Source organism: Neoarius graeffei, chromosome 20 (genome assembly GCF_027579695.1).
Source record: "Neoarius graeffei isolate fNeoGra1 chromosome 20, fNeoGra1.pri, whole genome shotgun sequence".
Taxonomy (NCBI): domain Eukaryota; kingdom Metazoa; phylum Chordata; class Actinopteri; order Siluriformes; family Ariidae; genus Neoarius; species Neoarius graeffei.
Genome location: NC_083588.1, coordinates 44,847,571 through 44,865,458, shown reverse-complemented (window position 1 = coordinate 44,865,458; position 17,888 = coordinate 44,847,571). Strand labels below are relative to the sequence as shown.

At 41.7% G+C, this 17,888-nt stretch overlaps 1 protein-coding gene across 2 annotated transcripts in view; it reads right to left on the bottom strand.

The window, feature by feature from the left end:
• The window catches only part of cbx1a (chromobox homolog 1a (HP1 beta homolog Drosophila)), a 55,586-nt gene extending 38,304 nt beyond the window's left edge, over positions 1-17,282 (bottom strand). For both annotated transcript variants that reach the window (XM_060901782.1, XM_060901783.1), the window contains exon 1: positions 17,103-17,282. The gene's annotated coding sequence lies outside the window, so the exon portion shown is untranslated. The remainder of the gene's footprint in view (positions 1-17,102) is intronic.
• Between the last annotated feature and the right edge of the window lie 606 nt (positions 17,283-17,888).

Sequence of the window (17,888 nt, the reverse complement as noted above, 5' to 3'; positions counted from 1 at the left end):
CCTCACGCCCCTAGCCCCACTCGGCTCGGTTTGGCTCGCTTCAGCCCCATTCCAAAACCGTGCGAGTTTTGGGTGCTGAGTAAGGCTGAAGCGAGCTGAGTCGCGCCGCTCTGAGGTAGTCGAAACGCGAGCCGTGTCGGGCTGAAGTGAGCTGAAAAAGGGTAGTGGAAAAGGGCCATAAGAGCATCTTAAGTAAGAGAGAGAGCATTCATTGTGCTGCTTGCTCTACCATTTAACAATTATCTTTGTGCTGCATTGCTTTAGAGAAACTCAGGCTAGAGCATTCAACCAAAAATAAATCCCAGCTGGAATCAAACTATTGCTGGTTTTTCCAGAGCAAACCATGACATCAGTGAACATGTCATTCATTTGGAGAGGAGGTGGAACGCTGCCATGGAGAACAAAAAGACAGATCCTCGGGGGAGAACGACACACCACACCCATCTGCAGTAACAGTACAAAAGCTCACAGGTAAGCCATGCTCGGCCATCTTGCTATTACTGTTTCCTCCAGTTGTGCAACGCCCTCCATTCATTACGCATCCTTGATTACAATGGTTCTGCTCAAAACTGGTGAAAACGTGGGCTGGTTTGCTACCTGGCACCAAGGTTCAAAGAATCCTGACTAGAACAAGTTCAAAACTCCATTCCCTGTCAGTTAGCCTAACAGTCAGAGATAAACCAAAAAGTGCCAGTACATGCACCGAATGCTACCAACATAAAACTGCTCTGGTATAAAACCGCAGCTCTGCAGTCAGATGTTCTTCGAAGCCGCACCTTTCCCACAACTGGGCGTGGTTTCAGCAGACACGCCCCCAGCATCTCAGAGCAGACAGTACTGCTTATTTCACAATTCCGTACAATAGTTGACAGATTAATTGATAGAAAAATAGCTGCTCGTGGCAGTACTAATATTTTAACGTTTGTGCAAACAGTGTACCGTGCTGCTAATTTTGTGCGCTGTTCAATATACAAGCTGGTGAAATTTCAGTTTGGTGTATCAGTACTTTTTGAACATTAAACACCGCAATAACACTAATAACCATGATAAATTTTCACTATAAAATCACAAATTTTAAATTTTTCATACCTTTGCATCTCCAAGCACGTTTTTACATAATGTTGCTCAAGGAACATTGGCAGTTTTTCCAACAGTCTACATCCAAATGCTGTCAAGTATGTCACAAAAGTTTAGCGAACGTTCTGAATTCACTTCCCCTCAGTGTGGGCAATCAGGACAGTCACACCCACCAAGAGGACCGCATCCCTTTTTTTTTTTTTAAACCTGAATCGTCGAGGTTTGTTAGATCAAAAATAAATGAATTTTTTAAAAAAACCCACAGCTGTAGAACTTTTACATCAAAAAATGGCAGGATTTCGATACCACTGGAGTAATACTGATTGTGAAACTGTGGACAAAGTATATGCTGAGAGAACACTGACTTCCTATTTGGAAACGTGAATTACTGTCCTCTCAACAATGGCAAGCTTGCATATACTGGTTGACTGACAATAAAGAACCTGACACTCAAAACACACAAAATTGAGAGGAAGCCCAGTGAAGAGCCACAAGAAAAGTGATAAATCTAAAAACTCAATTACAATGTGTTATTTATAAAAAGACTCCACCATCTACATGGGCGCAAGTATAAAAATTTCAAAAACCTGAAAAGTCTGACAAGGTCAGACGTGCATGGTGCAGCCGTGGGTGAGCCCCCCTTAGGGCTCGAAAAAAATTTAAATTACAAGTTAAAATGGCTGTCTCTCATGCAATCATTTATAATAGTTATACGATTTGCATATTCACATCAAATGTTAAATACATTTCATCAGTTCATCTGAAATAACTATTTCAAGTACAAGGCTTGATATTTCAAAACATCTAGCAACTACTAATTTAAATGTTGAAACAACCATTTTTAATATGCTTTTGCTGTGATACCTTTTTTACAATATATACACTGGAATAGCTGTGCTGATTTGGTTGAACAACGTGCTACGTGCGTGAAACATATCACATAACACCGTGAAGCAACGGGCTAGTCAGGACTGCTCGTCGGTGAGCGGCGTATAAATTGAATGAGGTTTGCGGCGAAGACGAGATGGAAAGATTTCTCGTGCAGAGACTGTACCGCGGTAACCCAGTAATACGCCAAGAGTGAGCCAGTGAGAGGGCCACCCCTATACCCCCCGAAAATCTCAACGGATTTACACAATTTGGAAAAGTTACTTTTTCAGAACCGAAAAAAAAACAAAAAAAACGGAGCTTCCGGCACATGCCGGAAAACTTGCACCCATGCATCTACGTTCCTGTAGCTGCATTGCCAATCACTGTTTATACTGCCCATCATTTTACTTCATTGCGACAGTCTCACACAGGATACGTATTCCATTTCTTTATGCATCATTTCTTCTACAGCATGCAGTAAGGAAGCTGCATATCTGGTTTTACTGTACATGTGCAATGACAAGATATTCTATATTTTAATTGCACCATTGTAATAAATTTTAAAAAGCAGCACCATACTGCAATAAGACAATGCAAAATAGACAATTTGCCCCTTTCATATATCCCACAATCCACTGCGCAGTTGGGAGCTTCTGGTGGCCAGGCCCAGGCTGCTAATAACGGTACAAAAATAAATAGTTATATAGCTACAGTGTTCTCCACGGGCATTTTTCAAGTGGCGCACCGCCACATAATTCTGGCCCACTGCCCTTCCCTTGGGGGGGGGGGGGGGACCTTCATCAGTATACACCAAATAAATCGTTAAGTATTTGCTTTATTATAAATTTTGTAACTCTAACACTCAGAAGACCATTAAACAAATACAGTGCTACCTGAAGTGGCCACTTGATTGCAATGGAAAACCATCCGGCCAGCTGCATACAGATTGTGTGACAGAGCTCTGCAGATTGAGGTCCATCCCCGCGTTGCACTTCACCGCACCACATTACACTATAGACCCTTTTCAGTCACGTGACCTTCGTAAACACGACTGCCATTTTGGACATGTAGTGGACTTCGGCTCAAATCGGTTTGAATGCGAGGAAGGCGACAAACATAAAAGAAAAAGGAGCGAGATGCAGAAAACTGTATTTACTAGTTTACTGTAATTATGATCTGGCAGCTATTTACACCGGATCCAGTGTAAATAGCTGCCGGAGCTAGCGCGCTCCGGAACCTCGGACGTTGGCTCCGGTAGCTATTTACACTGGATCTGGTGTAAATAGCTGCCAGATCATAATTACAGTAAACTAGAATGGAATGTTAACAGCAATGTAATGCCTTTTCTGGCTAATTTTATTCGTCTTACCTCCAACAAAGTGGTCACTACACAAGCGTTGGTATGCCGCTATCCATCTTCTCCGTCGGTCAGCATCTACCGGGATCCGATAAAATGATAACCCTTGCCTTGTTTGTTGATGGTTACTACATCCAGGTGCACAACAATATAGTGGCATGATGGAAGTCTTGCTGAAAATAAACACTTTCTTTGCTGCCGTTCCTCAATGTTGGCTGTGGTAAACTACTGGTAGTACATGTCCAAAATGGCGGCCGCGTTTGTCGTGACGTCACGTGAAAAGGGTCCATACTGACACATAGTAACGTTGGAAGCTACAAGCTGCAGCTAGCCAGCAGCTAAATAACTTCGCAGGTGTTTGTAGCGTCACTGTGCAACAGTTACACTTCTATCGTCTTTTCTGACCATACACAGTTACAGTAATCGTATAACAGCGCACACATTAAAGTTCAGGTCTTTTATTTTACGTATCTGTGATTGTGTAGGCAAGACCTACATTTTCCCGTTGCTTCCCTGTGGCTGTTTACTGCAGGACTTCCAGGTTCCTGGGTCAAAGGACCCGAACTACGGAGGCCGGGGTGGCTTTGTAGTGCCAGTCTTGGGCACGCGCACCAGCTCGTGCATTGATTGGAGTGGTTTCACCCAATTAACATTGTGTATTGTAAAAATGTATGCATTTATTGTAATTGGGTATTTTGTTTATGCATGGAAGTTCATTTATTTTTTCATACACACAAATTCAGGGATGCGCAACAGGCTCATCAGTCTCAACTGAAATGTCAAATGAGTCCCACATTGACAATAAAGACGATATGTACAGTAAGGTGGTGTTAAATTTTTGTAAAAGTATGAACAATGACTTAGCATTTCCTATCCCTTTATTGGCCAGTTTCACGGTTTAAAAAAAAAAAAAAAAAGCCCAAGTCAGTCAGCTTCAGGGGGACTTTTTCCCCCTGACCCACTACCAGAGCTCTGCCCCGGACCCCATTTTAAACCCTTGCCACCACCTTTTATTTTTGAAAAGTGGAGAACACTGAGCTATATAACCCATTTCAATGTTCAAATATTATTACAGGTTTACGTGGTCTCAGATTTTTTTTTTCCAAGATTAATACTGCTCAATGTTTTCACATTTACATTTTGTCATCACTGTAAATGTACACTTAATGCTGTTGGCCAGAGTTATAGTGCCGAGTAGTTGGAACATGTATTTTGTGAAAACAGCGCAGAGCATGAAAAGGCTGTATGGGCAATAATAAGGATGACCGATTAAAAGCTTCTGTGTTGACGAAATACACCATGGAACCACTGACTAGATATATAAAAGCAAAAATCACATTTCAGCTTGCAGCCAATACTTGAACATTAAAAACTGAGGACAAATTTACAATCGATGACAGATTGTACATGTGACGTAATTTCAAGCAGTATTAACCTGGGAGAAGGGGAAGAACCATGTAAACCAGGGGTCATCAAACTACGGCCCACGGGCCGACTCTGGCCCGCCACCCCCCTTTGACCGGCCCCCCAGCCCCCCACCACTTGAACCGGCCCTATAAGGCAATCCCCAAAAAAGTGGTCATGGCCTATTTTTTTAAATTGCTTTTTGGCAAATAACATGTCTGCATCTTGCATTTTGTTGATTTTATCAGTTAAAATTGATATTTAGTTATAAAATGATCTATTCATATTTTCCAAATTTTCGTCATTTGCTCGCGATCAAGCAGTGACAGGCAGCGCACGCAACGGTCAGTGTTCAGGACAGCAAAATGGCTAGCAGTAAGCGAAAAGTTGACAGAGAGTGCAGAGTTTTTAAAGAACAGTGGACCACCGATTATTTTTTCGTCCAGTGTAAGGACTGTGCAGTTTGTCTTGTATGTAAAGAAAGTGTGTCGGTTTTCAAAGAATATAATCTGCGTCGTCACTACGAAACCCCCCACAAAGAGTATGCTAGTTTGCGAGGGCAAATAAGAGAAGACAGTAGGGCTGCACGATATCAGAAAAATATGCGATATTCGATAACATGACTGAATATCTCGATATCAATATGTATCACGATAATTAAATATATAATGTTTTTCTTACCTCTACTTGCCGTTCTGCCCTGTATCTAGCATTTAAAAAAAAAAAAAAAAAAAAAAAAAAAAAAACACACCACCCAATGCATCGCTTCCATTCCAACATTATTTTTTATTGGAAAAACATGGCTACACCTGCAATGGTGTCCATCAATCATCTTTAAATCTCTTAATTTTTGTGAGCGCAGCAGAAAATGTCTTAAGTTGAAGTAAACAAAAAACTGAAAACTACATTACATTAACATAAAGCATTCAAAATGGCAATTTCAGCGGCTCCCGGGAGATGAAGGTGAGCGACACAGATTCATCATAAACTCAAACACAATCTGTTAATAACACATGCTGGTGAGAGAGCGGTGGGGTGTGTGTGTGTGTGTGTGTGTGTGAGAGAGTGAGCGAGCGGTAGTGTGAGAGAGCGGTTGTGTGTGAGAGAGTGAGAGAGAGCGCGGTTTTATGTTTTTATGCTGCTGTACAGCAGTGTTTGTCTCAGTGAGCCGCCCCACCACTGTTTTACAGGTACATGTCTTGCAAAGTACCTGAGTTTGCAGTACGTCATCCCTCCTGAATCCAAAGTACTTTTTTTTTTTGGAAACCAGTTTCTCCTCACACAAGTTTGTCTCACCACACTTGCTACCACTTCCACCATCACCACGAGGATTTTACTTGTTTTGCAATAGGGGCGGAGTTATCCCGCGGCGCTTGTTGACATTCAAATGTGATTGGACGGCACAGAAAAATGTGCCTTTTATCGAAATTTAAGTAATTTTTGTGGTATGTGTATCGCAAACTATTATATCGCGATATCGATACTTTTTCGATATATTGTGCAGCCCTAGAAGACAGGATTCGGAGGATGAAATGCAGACTGGCTGCACAACAGAATGTATTCCTTCGCCAAACCCAGATCAACCAGGCTGCTGTCCGAGCTAGCTATAAAGGTAGCTCACCTACGAGCTACCCATGGAAAGCTGTTTACTGATGGGGACTTTGTTAAAGTATGCATGCTCGCTGTGGCCGAGGAGGTGTGCCCTGACCAGAAGCGCTCAACGCGAGGAGTCTCTCCGCACCTACAGTACTATGACCAGGCGAACCGAAGATTTGGGGGACAACGTGTATGACCAGCTGAATGAGAGAGCATCAGAATTCGAGTTTTTTGCTTTGGCCATGGATGAGAGCAATGACATGCAGAACACAGCACAACTGCTGTGATCTATTGATCTATTGCTCATATTATAATTTCACTGTTTTTTTAAAATGTATTTTATAGGCCTATTTATTTGACCTTTATTAAGTGCTGCATGCAATTATTAATATCAACAGGCCTACCTACAATTTATAATTTTTCACTCACCTTTGCCAGTGTCAATCACCTCAACTAGGCAGATGTTTCTTACCTTGACAGCTTTGTTATTTTTATTAGAAAATAAATAAATGGAATATCTGTGGTATTTCAAATTAAAACAGTGTGAAGACTCGATTACTACTTTTGCAAACCACTAGTAAAGATAAACAAATGTGTGCCAGGAATCAAGTGCTGATATAATAGTGTGGCTATAGTAGTGAGGATGGCTGTGCCAGGCTAGTAATCTCTACTACACAATGAGGCCTGCTGATGGTCATATTTGTCTGGGTCATACAATTCTATGTTATATAGCTGACCCAACCCTGGCCCCCCCATCACAGTCAGGAACAACAATGTGGCCCCCAGAGAAAAAAAAAAAAAGTTTGGTGACCCCTGATGTAAACCTACAACCTCAATTCCAAAAAAGTTGGGACAAAGTACAAATTGTAAATAAAAACCGAATACAATGATGTGGAAGTTTCAAAATTCCATATTTTATTCAGAATAGAACATAGATGACATATCAAATGTGAGAAAATGTATCATTTAAAGAGAAAAATTAGGTGAGTTTAAATTTCATGACAACACCACATCTCAAAAAAGTTGGAACAAGGCCATGTTTACCACTGTGAGACATCCCCTTTTCTCTTTACAACAGTCTGTAAACGTCTGGGGACTGAGGAGACAAGCTGCTCAAGTTTAGGGATAGGAATGTTAACCCATTCTTGTCTAATGTAGGATTCTAGTGGCTCAACTGTCTTAGGTCTTTTTTGTTGTATCTTCCGTTTTACGATGCGCCAAATGTTTTCTATGGGTGAAAGATCTGGACTGCAGGCTGGCCAGTTCAGTACCCGGACCCTTCTTCTACGCAGCCATGATGCTGTAATTGATGCAGTACGTAGTTTGGCATTGTCATGTTGGAAAATGCAAGGTCTTCCCTGAAAGAGACGTCGTCTGGATGGGAGCATATGTTGCTCTAGAACCTGGATATACCTTTCAGCATTGATGGCGTCTTTCCAGATGTGTAAGCTTCCCATGCCACACGCACTAATGCAACCCCATACCATCAGAGATACAGGCTTCTGAACTGAGAGCTGATAACAACTCGGGTCGTCCTTCTCCTCTTTAGTCCGAATGACACGGCGTCCCTTATTTCCATAAAGAACTTCAAATTTTGATTCGTTTGACCACAGAACAGTTTTCCACTTTGCCACAGTCCATTTTAAATGAGCCTTGGCCCAGAGAAGACATCTGCGCTTCTGGATCATGTTTAGATACGGCTTCTTCTTTGAACTTGAGAGTTTTAGCTGGCAACGGCGGATGGCACGGTGAATTGTGTTCACAGATAATGTTCTCTGGAAATATTCCTGAGCCCATTTTGTGATTTCGAATACAGAAGCATGCCTGTATGTGATGCAGTGCCGTCTAAGGGCCCGAAGATCACGGGCACCCAGTATGGTTTTCCGGCCTTGACCCTTACGCACAGAGATTCTTCAGGGATGCAAACAGCGCGCCTTTTGGCGGATGCAGCTTTTTTCACAGCTAAATCGCACAGATCCGAATTTTTTATTTATTTTTTTTTTTTTTGGGGGGGGGGGGGCGTTGGAGTGTCTGATTTATAGTTTCAAAGTAAATTCTGTATTAAAATTACTAAATAAGCAAATCCGTTACAGTCCATGAAACAGGAAGTATAAGGATGAGAAAAAAACAGTTTAAATTGGGAAGCTGCGCAGTCCTCAGGCTGCACAAATGTGCGCAGCTTCCCGATTTAAACTTTTCTCATCCTTATACTTCGTTTCATGGACTGTAACGGATTTGCCTATTTAGTAATTTTAATACAGAATTTACTTTGAAATTATAAAAATCAGACACTCCAACGCCCCCCCAAAAACAAAAAAATTCGGATCTGCGCGATTCAGCCGTGAAAAAAAAGCAGCATCCGCCAAAAGGCGCGCTGTTTGCATCCCTGATTCTTCCAGATTCTCTGAATCTTTTGATGATATTATGCACTGTAGATGATGATATGTTCAAACTCTTTGCAATTTTACACTGTCGAACTCCTTTCTGATATTGCTCCACTATTTGTCGGCGCAGAATTAGGGGGATTGGTGATCCTCTTCCCATCTTTACTTCTGAGAGCCGCTGCCACTCCAAGATGCTCTTTTTATACCCAGTCATGTTAATGACCTAATGAGTTGCAATTTGGTCCTCCAGCTGTTCCTTTTTTGTACCTTTAACTTTTCCAGCCTCTTATTACCCCCTGTCCCAACTTTTTTTGAGATGTGTTGCTGTCATGAAATTTTCAAATGAGCCAATATTTGGCAAGAAATTTCAAAATGTCTCACTTTCGACATTTGATATGTTGTCTATGTTCTATTGTGAATACAATAGCAGTTTTTGAGACTTGTAAATTATTGCATTCCGTTTTTATTTATAATTTATACTTTGTCCCAACTTTTTTGGAATCAGGGTTGTATAATAATATTTGAACACTGAAACAGATTATATAGCCCCAATATTGGTTTGTGCACTGTTCTCAGCAGCCTGGGCCTGGCTACGAGAAGTTCCCAATCACGCAGTGGATTGTGGGATGTGTATGAAAGGGGCAAATAAGGAAATTCTGACTGGCTGCATTTGAAAATCAGTCATGACTCCCTATAGAGATCTTGCAGTCACGTGACCGGAAAGTACACAGCCGCAGTGGTCTCAAAAGTAGCCGGTCACCGGCGGCAAATCGCCGGCTATGGCTTGTTATGCCGCCGGCTATTGTCAGTCGAGTCACAAAATTTAATATTAAATATTTCTGACAGCAAAAAAATGTTGTGAACGTAAATTACATCCACTATTTCATGCATGTCCGTTGCCACGTCAACTGTGTTTACATCCTCGACATGAGTGCAGCCATTACTGCCACCTGTGTTGCCAGATTGGGCGGTTTTAAGTGCATTTTGGCGGGTTTTGAACATATGCTGTAAAACATCAGCAGTATCTGGCAACATATTTTTTTTTTTACTTAATACAAGAAATTAATGGATGCCAACGTTTTTGCCAAAATGGTATTTTATTTTCCATCGTTTAGGCAGCTTCAGCATCATACTGTGAGATTCTGTTCAAATTGTTTTTTTTCTTCTATGAAGCCGGAGCCATTTATTTTATTAGTTTATAATTGTTTAATTTAGTCTTCAGGAGAGACTGCCTGCACACAGTACTAGTATTAATAGTTTTTTTTTCTTACATGAAAGCTGAGGCATTTATATTATATTTTAAGGTAACTTCATGTTGTGCTGTGAGGAACTTTTGAACCAACAGGAGCATTTGGATAAGTAAAGCCTATTTTTCTGCATTTTTGTAGTCCCGGTAATCTTTTATACTGGTAAAGTTGTTTATAGGACCATTTCTCAGTGTCTGTTTTTTAATCAATAGTTTTTCAGTAATAACTTAATATTTAACATATCACTCAATTTTAAACAACCCCCGTGCCTCCCCCATGGCTTGTCCCCATAGTCTCCAAAATTTCTGTGGGAAACACTGGCGTGCGTAACAACGCTAATCAAGCTTAAGCTAGACGACCCGCCTCAAATACCTGTCCCGGGTAAATGTTATCCCAATTTTAGATGACCTGTTCCAAACCATCCCGCCCCATGAAAAATTCGTACTTGCATCTATCTATCTATCTATCTATCTATCTATCTATCTCTGCACGCTTTGCGTGCATTATGTCTGCCGCTGGCAGACATTTTACCATTTTGCACCCTGCTGTAAATTATTTGTACCCTGCTATTCTCCCAAACCTTGAAGCCCCTGCAGCCGCCATCTTGTCGGTAAAAAACACCGCTGAATACTGCTGCACTCGTGTACAAAATGGATAAATTTCAACCGACAGACTACACGGCTCATTTTTCTAATGAACAGATAACTAGATACATGTCTAAAATAAACGACCTATAGATTAGTGACCCTTATCGATTACCGGACGTAGTTTTCACGACCATGTCAGTGGATATGGAACTGCCAGAGGTGGAATACCCAGACGTGTATAATTACCTCATTAACTTTCCCTCGCTGTTCAGTGGCGATAGTACAGCAGATAACTGTAAAAATCGTTCAGATGGTGAAACAAGCATGAAATTCGGCACAGATTGTCTCCAGGACCTGCTCTTTTCAAAAAAGGCATTTGCCACATGAAAATCCAAGATGGCGACCATTTTTCAAGATGGCCGACATCTGTGGTTGAAAGTGATTGGATGAGGTTACATAATGGACAAAGTATGCAGAATTTTTGAGCTCAACTCCATGGATTTGGGTGACAAGTTGCTGCATACAGGTAATTTTAGTTACAGAAAGTGTTGCTTGGGAAATATCCAAGATGGCGTCCAAAATGGCGACCACAAATGGTAAAAAAAACTTAATACCTCAGCAACTAATTCAGATACAGACACGATTTTTTTGATCCAATGATGTGTTTTAATCAAGGAAGTTTCTTAATACATGTTATTCAAGCCAAACTGGCCATGACATGGGTCAAGACAGCATCGAAGTTGGCCACCAAAAATACCATAGGGTAAAATATTTTGGTCATACAAACAGTAACCATAGGAAAGATATCATGTATACCTGGATTCAAGACACTGAACATGGGCATGTTACTGTGATTTTTTTTGTTTATATATTATATAGCCAAAACAATTATACCATAATATTTAAAAAATACAAAAATAAAAAGATTTAGACTTCACACTTGCAACTGCACAAAGCTGTGCAGGCAAGACCCAGCTTGTAGCATTTGCACCTGCCACGACAGCCTGCTTTGCAGCCACACTTGGTTAGCTGTTGGCAACTCTTGGCTATGGGAGAGTTGGCTGTCCAGAAAACCTGCCATGCTTCACCTGACTTCTGCCATCCCCAGTCAGCAGGACTCTGGTTCTGGCTGACATTGGGTTGCTTGGCCCCACACACAACCAGCCTGGTAAGCAGCACACTTTACATGTTGAAGCAGAGCTGCTTTGGTTGGTGGAATTGCCTCATAGGGCCTTTGTTTCCTTGCAAACATGTCAAACCTGGCCTCATCCACAGTGGCAGCAGTGCTGGACCTATCATACATGAGTATGACAAACTTCTCCAGGATCTGCAGGCCACCCTCTTCTACTGTGAGAGGGTACTGACTCAGTTTGGAGAATACAGGGGAGGCCTCAGGACAGATGTCCCACGTTTGCCAAGCCGTCTTCTTGCCCTTGTTCCTGAAGGCTGAGACAGTGTCACAGCCTGTGAAGGCATGAAAGAACAAGATGCCAGAGATCTTTTCCTGGTTCATATGTTTACACACGTCATGGATGCTGATCCATCACAAGCTCTGGCCTTGGCCAAATGCCACCCAAAGGTACTCCAACCCCAGACTCTGAAGTATGTGGAAGACACTCCGTGCAATGATGACAATATCCATGTCATTTGCCTTGATCACAATGGCTTTGCTCCCATGTTCCACAGCATACTTCGCATGCACAAGGATGCGGCTGTCAGCTTCCTCATGAGTGCACTTGTCCAGCTCCTGAAGGCCAGTCTCATGGGTGCTGAGGACAGCAGATCCTTTTGTCACAATAACCAGGTTTGCTGCAGATATCTGGGCAACCTTGTCTGCCAGGAATTGGAACAACTCAGTTTTGTTGTCATTGTGTCTGAGGAAATTGTGCCAGTTGGATGGAATGGTGTTCTTGTCTGTCACCTTGCACCTCCCTCCCTGGCCACGCTGGATCCTGGTCTCAGCTTTGAGACTTGATGTGGTGTATACATCAAAGACAAGATGTGTGGCAGTGTGTTTGCTACTGTAGGACTATCACTGGCAGGAAGTCCAATAGTGCATAGCCCTCAAAGGTTTTCCCTCTCTTTGGTGGCAATGTATGGACTAGAGCAGACCCATCTAATACTATAGGATTAGTAAAGCTAGATCAGCAGACACCGAACCCCATGCTGAGTTACACAGCAGTGACTGTCACCAGTGTGCCCTGGTTGTGTGCAGACATTCACTCTTTAAAATTCTGATTTTCCCCCACCATTCTTTATTGATTTTTTTCTATTATCTTATTGTCACTAAGATGTGTGTTATGGGATATGAAATCATGCAAGCCAAGATCCACTCCCTAATTTTTTTTTTGCTTGATTTGGCTTTATTTGTCAAAGAAATATCATTGTTTTCATTGTGCGGCAGCCATTTTGGCTACCATATTTGATGTTATATTACACTGTGATGGTAACAGAAAATATTATGTTTCACAAAATGAGCTTATAAGGGCAAAAAAATACTAAAAGAGCAAATACATGGAAATATATTACCCGAAGAACCTAAATTTGTCACTCACCAGCGGCCATCTTGAAAAATGGCCGCCATTTTGAATTTTTTGTGTGGCCAATGCCCTTTTTAGAAAGACAGGACTCTGAAGAGTATCTGTGCCAAATTTGATGTTTGTTTCACCATCTGAATGATTTTAATGAAATATGCAGTTATCCGCTGCACTATGAAGCACTGCGTGCTTATAAATCTCTGGACAGTTATCTTTACAGAAATTCAGGATTTGTCAGCCGCCCTCAGATGTGGCATCTTGTGAACAAGAAAATAATCCTCATTGGATGGGTAAGTCACTTAAGTATTACTAGTACTGATACTAGATATATCAGTAGTATCTAGTATAGCACTGACCAGCCGATTATAGAATAGAATAAGGTAATTCCAGCTGTAATTCCAAATCGTCCGTCTTGTTTACCATGGATCTGGCGTTGGAGAGATAGAGGCTTGGCAGTGGAGATTTGAGTGGCTGTTTTCTGAGCTTAGTCAACAGGCCGGCTCTGCAGCCTTGCTTTTGCTTCCTCTCCCGACACCGCCTCCTTCGCCTGCCAGACCCGATAACAATCCATGGAGACCCCGCTGGTCTCGCTATCTCGTCCGGAATGTTGTGCATGCGATGGAAATCGCTACAAACCGTCATTTTCTGCTGGAAACCAATGTCCAGTAAGTCCATACGGTTGTAGTGGATATTGAAGTCCGGTACAGACAAACAACACGCAAAAATACACACAAAACACAGAAAAAACGTGCACAGGTAGGGAGAGCTTGTAGCCGCAGCCGTTGTAGTAGAATTGTTTTCTTGGGTGACTGTACATTTTTATCAAACTCTGAAATTGTAAACCTAATGTCGAAATGGAGATATCCATTTGATAGAGGGGTCCAAGGTGAATATTAAAAAAATCTTTGTTTAAAATATTTTGTATTTCATGCAGAGTTTCGGAAGGAAAAGTCAGCGTTATGGATGTGACTAAATTCCGTTATGGATGTGACGCGTCTGAAATAGACATGGCATATGTTTAGAAAATCAGCAATTTAACCACCATAACCCTTTGAAAAACTCTCTAAATATCAGCTAAAACTATCAAAGTTCTTAAATAATATTTAGGATGGCTATTGTTTTGCTGTTTTGTGGATTTTAGCATACATTTCTGTGGCTTGTGGCAATAATATAGAATTGTACATGATCAAAGTTGATTTTAGCTTGGGGTTTACATTATAAGAAAGAAAGACTGACCGTGACATATTAGGTTGGTTACAAATTGGTTCAACTTATTCACATCCGTAAAATACAGGCCTAGGTGATATCTCTGGGAGTGGTTTTGATGTATTACATGTTGCTTTATTTTTGCATGGTGAGGTTGACATTTACATGGAATTGCCCACATCGTAGGGTTTTCCAGAAGAAAAGGTAGAAGCAGAAGTAGAACCAGAAGTAGAAGGCAGAAATATGGCGTTTGACCGACAAGATGGCGTCTGTTACAATCTGGATCGGCTGTGACATCACATGCAAGATCTCTATACAGGGAATTACCATATAGAGGACTTCATAGTGAGCTCATTGGTAAAATGAAAAGGGGGGGGGGGGGGGGGAGAACCCCACACACCCACTTTCAAACACTACTCCGCTACGCTGTTATTTATGTCATTAGTGTCACACAAAATGTGCCAGATCAGTCAGCTGGTGGGTTTTCAAAATAATAAAATACACGTTTATTTTTTTCGCGGTCCAGTTTCCATCAAATATTGCGCTCTGATTTGCTGGTGAGCAGGTCCGTATCCTATGGTACGGACCCTAGTTATGGACCTCTGCCAACTCACTCGTTCACAACAAACATAGTAGCAATTTTTGTCAACACTTATTTTCGCATTTCTCAGGAGAATAGCATTAATTTTACACCATGGATAGCAATAACGAGTGTTCACAGCGAAAGCAAGTTTTCCTACCCTGAAGAAAAAAAATAATAATTGCAGGAGAAAGCTAAAAACCTGTAACTGTTGCCAACACTGAGCAAAAACATGGCTGAATCCTGAATGACTCAATTTTGTATAAATAGGCGACTACACAGGCAGCAAAATGTAGTTTTTTTTCCCCCTGCCACGGAAGTGCACTTGTATACCGAGGAGGAAGCAATTTGCATTACAGCCGTGAATGAGGATTCAAAATGGTGGCTCGGTTCTCCCTTTTGGGCGCTCTCGTTTTCTGTTAAAGAAAAAATTATTTACCAGCTTAAGGTCAGTCCGTATGGTGAAATACTGTGACCTCGTCCCTCTACTTTCAAGACCTCGGTCACGGTATTTCACAATACGGACCTCCCAGCTGGTAAATTACATATGTATTTTTGTGATAAACATTATACTGAGCGTATTTCCCATATTAATAAATACAAAAAGTACTTTGTGTCTGCTACATCTTTCAGTTCTTTTAAATCAGGACTGAATACTTTGCCACTGCTTTTTATTAAATCAAATTTAAGGCTTTTGATTAATTCCTCACTCTGCATTAACTTGTATGTCACTTTTTTTTTTTTTTAAATTGTACTTGAATGTTTGTTTATAATGTATTTCTTCCTCAGCCTTGGGCTGAGGTGCCCTTGAGCGAGGCACCTAACTCCCAAATGCTCCCGGGACGCTGTTAGCATGGCTGCCCACTGCTCGGTGTGTGTTCACTGCTTCAGATGCATTAAATGCAGAGAGGAATTTCACAAATGTGTGATGAATAAAGTTGTGCTCTCTTTCTTTCCTCCATCCATCCAACCCAACACGATGGCATATATTGCTTGGTTAGTGACCATCAGCTGTACACTACTTTTCACGATGCATTGTGGGATACCCTGAGTGCACTATATAGTGTGCAATAATTCTCACTACACATTCGGACAGCACTACAAAATGGCGACCTCACTATACAGTCCACTATAGAGTGAGTGATTTTGGATACAGGGATTGTGGGCCATCAGGTTAATTATGCAATTGTGCACAGATTGATTATTACAATAAAGCAATGCAATATATTTTTTTAAAAATGGTAGTGATTGTTATGGTTTAATACAGGCAGTTTCTACATGCTTGTGGGCGTCATTTTGAAAAACACGCTCCATCAATAAATACAAGCCACAAACCGCCTACAATTTATACAGAGAGTTAACCAAAACCCGCCTTACAAAAATAGCATAATTGATGCAATTATTGTTGTTAACTTTCAGCCATCATGGCGTTTGAGTCACATGAATGAGCCCGAACTGTGCTGCGTGGCCGCTCACTCAAGCTTCTCAGCTTCTCCACAGTCGACGGCAGGAAACCGCGCTTCCGGTGCGCATGCGCGCAAACAAAGATGCACAAAATGGGCAAAATATTCGAATTACTGAGTAGTTCACGGATTTCCCTCCTGCTGAATCCATTCGATACGAAACTGGTCAAAAGTACATATCTGTGGCCTATAAAACGTTATTAGGAGCGTTCCTGTGGTTATCCAAAAAGTCACCAGGAGAGGAGAGAAGAGGAGAGGAGGCGTGGCGTTTCTTTCTCCCTCTCTCTCTCTAGGCGGAGTGGACTGAACCAACTGAGCCGAGCTGGGTTACGCGACTCCTTACAAAACAGCGAACGCTACTGAAATAATAAGTTGAAAGCCACAAAGCGCAAAACTTTTTTTTTTTTTACTTAAACGAAGTAAACAGTCATAACGTTGATGCTAAATTAATAAGCGGGAATCTCCAAGCGACCCCTTCACACAAAATTATAATAAACCAGGCCGAGCGAGCAGCTCAGCATGAAAGACAAGCGCGAGCACAACATCCCTCGTTCTCCATGTTGCTCTGCAGCTCACAAGCACGCGCTACAAAACCCGTGCAGATAGTTCAGTTTCAGCGCCAGCAGACTGATTTACACCATTGCATAAGCAGTTATTTACCACTAGAAATCATGCTAGTTGCCGCTCGTTAAGTGTATTTCAAATCCTTGCAAGTATACGCGGCTGAAGATATGATTCAGTCTAACAGTTAGCAAACGTTAGTTAAAATATGGCGACAAAACAACGTGACTTACCTTTGGATGAATAAAATAACGGCGCAGAAACGCCCCCCAAATGAGTGCTAATTTATGAAAAAAAAATTTAAAAGCACCTCAGTGCGTTTGAAACACCTATAAGAAAAGGGTTTTGCAGAAATAGACTCGTTACTCGGTCAGACAAAAGATTTTATGACCCGCCAATTCCGACCGAGACTGATGACGTATGAAAGTGGAATTATGGGAGTTGAAGTTTTAAGAGGGAGAGAGGCAGGCTCTCGCGCGTTCTCTGCGGCCTTGTCCCGAATGGCGCCCTAAGCCCTCCTCCAAGTCCGCACTTGAGTGACGTAATTGAGGCGCGGCCTACTTTGAGCTGCATTTAAAACGGGTGATTTTTATTTTTAGAAGCATTTTTGTTATATTTCTTAAAATTGGTCATTATTATTATCCCAACAGCAATGAATAACTCTAATGCTCTGACAATAAAAAGAAAAGAAAAAAAAACGATGTCCGAATGAAATGATTGGATGATCGACCTGTCTATCTACTGACCAACAGTCACGTGGAGAGAGGGGGGCGTCACCAGGGGGAGGGCAAAATGTTGTCACGTGACTCACGCGGACTTGCAGGTGTGTAATTCTCATCTCATCTCATTATCTCTAGCCGCTTTATCCTGTTCTACAGGGTCGCAGGCAAGCTGGAGCCTATCCCAGCTGACTATGGGCGAAAGGCAGGGTACACCCTGGACGCATAAATACGGAGACAGAACTGCGAGAGGGGCGGCACGGTGGTGTAGTGGTTAGCGCTGTCGCCTCACAGCAAGAA